The 5,274-nt window shown below is 38.3% G+C and overlaps 1 pseudogene; it reads right to left on the bottom strand.

Moving 5' to 3' along the window:
* Nucleotides 1–231: 231 nt before the first annotated feature.
* LOC102814596 lies at nucleotides 232–829 on the bottom strand (annotated as a pseudogene).
* Between the last annotated feature and the right edge of the window lie 4,445 nt (nucleotides 830–5,274).

The following is a 5,274-nucleotide window of genomic DNA, read 5'->3' as shown; positions in this document are numbered from 1 at the left end:
CACAATAAAACTTAGAAAACACTTAGGATACCTCTTTAGATATAAAGAGAGATGCTTTAATATCACTGAACCCCGTTTTGCTGAGAAATCACCCCCTTTTTCCCCTCAGCTTATTGTCAGTTCTCTGTTTTCAGTAGGCCTACAAGTTGGAACTGACTCAACGGCACTTAACAACAATGACAATCAAGACATGTAATATCTTACTCTTCTTTACCCAATTCTCTCAGTGACTCACTTGAATATCTGTGCATGACTGCTCTTTGCAAACTCCTTTGAGCACCCTCTGCACTGCATTCCTTTCCAGTTATCCAGGCTGATGGCCACCAACCTCAACACCTGGCCTTGACTTAGGAAGCTATGCAGGACCGTTTTTAATTCAGAAAGAGAAGCGTTGTCTAAAGGAGTTGAAGTGGTAACTGTGGAAGGAACTCCTCCACGGTGGACTCTCATGATGGTTGGAAAGGCAGAAATGACATCCGGGGTGTTGTGCAAGCAACATTTTTCAGCAAGTAAACTGATCAGGTTGGATGTGAGGGAAGAAAAGCTCTCTTTTGCTGTGATGTCATTTATGCTTTTCACTTTACTGGAATGCTTGACATGAGGATTCAGAATAGTCAGAGATACTTTGGGCTCCTTCAGAAGTTGTGCTATTTTCTACTTGATCCAATTTATTCTGCTTAGATGCAGCAGAGTAAAGGGCAGTGGCATAGCAACCATCAATAATACCATGTATTTGAACAGGTGGCCTCACAAGCTTCACAAATAGCCTGACCACAGTTGTACTGAAGCCCTGCAACTGGGAGAGCCTGGCCACTGCTGGGCCAGCCATCTTCTCCCGGGAGGTTGTAGGTCAAACCCAAGTCCTGTTTAAGTTCTTGCTTCTTTCCTTTGAGCTCAGAGTCTAGAATACAGAAATTGCCCCAGCAGTATTTCTCTTGGCCAATTTATTGTTCCAAGTTGTTGTTGCTGTTGTTAGGTGCCATCGAGTCAGTACCAACTCATAGCGACCTTATGCAAAGTAGAACGAAACACTGTCCAAACCTGGGCCAACCTCACTATTGTTGCTGTGCTTCAGTCCATCAATGCTGCCACTGGGCCAATCCATCTCATTGGGGGTCTTCCTCTTTTTCTCTGCAAAAGAGCTTTTCTTCCTCCTTTTCACAGCAAAAGAGCTTTTCTTCCCTCACATCCAACCCACCTTACCAAACATGATATCCTTCTCTAGTGATTGGTTCCTCCTAACAATATGTCCGAAGTATGAGAGATGAAGTTTGGTCATCCTGGCCTCCAAGGAGCACTCTGACTGCACTTCTTCCAACACGAATCTGTTTGTTCTTTTGTCAGCCCATGGCACTTTCAATATTCTCCTCAACATCATAACTCAAAAGCATCAATTCTTCTACAGTCTTCCTTATTTACTTTGTTGTTGTTGTCAAGTGCCGTCAAGTCGATTCTGACCCATAGCAACCCTGTATAGGGTTTCCAAGTAGCAGCTGGTGAGCTTGGACCACCGACTTTGCAGTTCAAACGGCTTTGCAGTCTGGCGCATTAGCCCACAGCGCCATACCAGGACTCCTTATTTACTTTAGCTGGATGTTTATCTAACTCCTTCACTGAACTGTGAAATGGGTTGATGTCTTATTAATTCTAGACTCCTGGTGAGTGTTACCTGATAGAATGATTGCAGATGAATGGCCTCCTGTATTTCTATATATACATTCTCTTTGAGCTTCCTGAAATACCCTATATGCCAGAGGTATTGAGGGCCATAAAGAGCTTCCTTTAGGTTTAGGATAGGTCAATTTGTACAGGGTGGTAATGATAAATTGAATGTATTTATGAACCCAGACCCCTTTATATCAGAGGAGTTCAATTCTAAGCACCAAAAACTGGATTTAGTGCTGGTTCTTATTTGGGTCTGTTGCCTCAAAAGATTATATATACTCAAAATAAAACTTTGAATCGTCTGACATTTTGAAACCTTCACATTATTACTTCTCTTTAAAGGATAAAAGAAGACAATATCAGTTAGGCTGAAAAAAGAATAATAATGATTTACGAAGGGTCCTCAGGGATAATGGAAAGGTCATCTAATTTCTTGAAGAAACCATTTTTAGGGCTTTATTCATGATCTCTAATCCACCTCCAATAACAGTACTTTATTGGTGGGATTAAAACTTGCTTGGTAAATATATTTAAATTTAAATTTAAATATATTTAAATTTCCCTATTATATAACTTTCCCCAAGCTCGGGTACAGAATCTTATACATGATGTGTGATTGCATTCTATAGACAAGAAACTGAATCTCTCAGACCAAAGTTAAAGATTTACGAGGCATTGGAATCATTTGAAAAAAAAAAAAGATATGATGTTTGTGAAACATCTTTAGGATCTTTGTCAGAGGATTTGATGCCCTGAACATTGTTTTCAAATAAAATTCTAAGCTTCTAAATTCTCTATGTAGTTAGAACACTCACCTTTTTGATCTTTCTCAGGACTCCTTTTGTCCAGTACTCCAATCACATTCTCACTCCCTCCTCTGACTACTGGCCTCATTATCATCATTTTCTTCCTCATTGCTGCCTTGGAAGCCCTTTTTGGCATGGCTTGTCCTCATTCAGATTCTAAATAAGAAAATCAGTTTTTAACATTTTGCAAAATATACCCCGATTTCTTTCTGAGCTAAATTTTTACATTTCCAACTGGGAATACAGCTCCTCTGAGGAAAATTATGACACTTTTGCCTCTGGTAGAATTATGAAATTTTATGAATTTGTCACAGGCAAAGTTTGCTGTTTCTGCAGAGCCTAAACATCTCCTTTTTTTTTTTTTTTTGCAGTAAGAACTAATGTTCATGATACTTCTATACACATTTTTATTTTCTCATGAAGCTTTTCAAAACTCCCTTAAGCAGCAAAACTTTTGGAAGACCCCTTTCAAATCTCCTATATCCTTTCTCTCTGATATGTAAGGCAATAGGCTAAATGAACTCTATTCTATTTACTGAGCACCTACTCTGTATAAGGTTATTGTTGTTGTTTTGTTAGGTGTTGTTGAATCAGTTCCAAACTCATAGTGACCCTATGCACAACAGAACTAAGCACTGCCTGGTCCTGAGCCACCCTCACAGTTATTGTTACGCTTGAACCTATTGCTTCTGTCACCATGCCCATCTATTTTGTTGGGGTCTTCCTCTTTTTTGCTGATCTCCCAGATTACCAAGCATGATGTCCTTCTCTAGGAACTTGTCTCTCGTGATAACATGTACAAAGTATACGACACCAAGTCTCACCGTCCTGGCTTCTGGCTGTACTTCTAACACAGATTTGTTTGTTCTTTTGGAAGCCCATGGTATTTTCAATATTATTGTCCAAGACCATAGCTCAAATGGATCAATTATTCTGTGGTCTTCATTATTCATTGTCCAATTTCACATGCATATGAGGCTACTGAAATACCATGGCTTGGGTCAGGTGCACCATAGTTCTCAAACTGATATCTTTGCTCTTGAACGCTTTAAAGTAGATTTGCCTAATGCAAAATGTTGTTTGATTTGCCTGCTGCTTCCATGAGTGTTGATAGTGAATCCAAGCAAAATGAAGCTTTTGATAACTTCAATGTTTTCCCCATTTATCATGATGTTATTTATTGATCCAGTTGTAAAGTCATAATCTCATTTAATGTCATTTTAAAATTCTGTATCTCAGTGACCTGTTATGTTTGGAAAAGTGATGCATGTGCTTTTCTGGCTTCTGTTCTTAGTTATCTGACAATCTCTTTTTAGAATTGTGCAAAACGTATTGTGCTGACCTAATAACTTTAGACCCAGCTAAGATATAGTTGGGACTTGGGAATGTTTGCTTACTTTTGAACCCTGGCCTTTGTGGTAGTCCTGTGTACACTGGAACGCCAAGTAAGAAGTCAGGCCATAGACTATTGCCAACCCTTACAAAGTACCACAAGTCATTCAAAAATCTCTTTAACCAGTCACATGCTTCAATAACTCCCAAACATTTAATTCGTATGTTCTTATTTAAGATATAAAGGAGCTCTTGTGGAGCAGTGGGTTAAGCATTGTGCTTCTAACTACTAGATTGGCAGCTCAAAACCAAAAGTGCTCTTCGGGAGAAAGATGAGATTGTTTGTCCCTGTAAATATTTGCTAGCTCTGAAACTATGGACCAATTCTACCCTAGCCTATAAGGTCATTGTGAGGAAGAATTGACTTGACAGCTATCATCTTGGAGGTATTCACTGAGCTTTATATTGAAGCAGTATGGCTGTTTTCTCATTCCCACCAAATATTTCTCTGCTTAATTTTTCATTCATCCCAATTTGAAATGAAGGTTACAATGCCAATAATATTGGAAGACCGTGATATTAATAATGAGCATTTGTTAGTATTTATCTATGCAAGGCTATTTTCAAATTATTCCTTTAATCCTCACAATGGTCATATGCAGTAGGGATGTCATCATCATCACTCCCATTTTAGGTAACTAAGCTGAGGCCTAGAAAATTTAAGTAATTGTCCTCTTTAAACACTGAGATGGCAGAACTGCGATTCATGTGGGCATTTTAAAGCCAGAAACTGCCCTAAAAAGTGACTACATTCTTACTGTGGTATAAATGACTGATATTTATACCATGGATATTTCTGAAATTCAATTTTGTAGGAATTTTGGATAGGGAAAGGAGGCAGAAGAATGAGGATACTACATTGCCAAAGGGAAGCAAGGGGCATCAATGAAGAAAAACATCCAGGAAAGAGACTTTTTCCTGAACATTATTCACTGGGACTGATCCTGGGCATAAGGCAGAATGTCATCTCTTGCTTGTTAAGCATAACTGCCAATTATCCACATGAATAGACATGCAAATGGAAAACAGATTCAATAGAAGCGATTGGCTACTCTCATTTTATTTCTTTTTCTAGCATCTTTCACTCATATGTCCTGACTTCTAGAAAAATCAGAGGTAGATAAAGTATATTTCTGCTGAGTTGTCTATTATGACAATGCAATGCCTGTATGATACACAAAGGAATAAATGGAGAACATGAGAGCTGTAGCTGATTTTCAAATGGAGTAATCAACTCATTTATAGAAACTGCCGTGACTCTGACCCTTAAAACAATTATTATGGATGAATTGTAATTTGTTAGTGGAAAAAGTTTTTCAGAAATATGAGGGGATTTCAAAAAGTTCATGGAAAAATTGCATTACGTTTCAATTCTATTTTGACACAAACTTTTTAAAAAAAGTTTTTATTG

The sequence above is a fragment of the Chrysochloris asiatica genome, unplaced genomic scaffold (genome assembly GCF_000296735.1).
Source record: "Chrysochloris asiatica unplaced genomic scaffold, ChrAsi1.0 scaffold00067, whole genome shotgun sequence".
NCBI lineage: Eukaryota > Metazoa > Chordata > Mammalia > Afrosoricida > Chrysochloridae > Chrysochloris > Chrysochloris asiatica.
The sequence above is the reverse complement of the archived record's forward strand: the minus strand, read 5'-3'. Positions and strand labels throughout refer to the sequence as shown.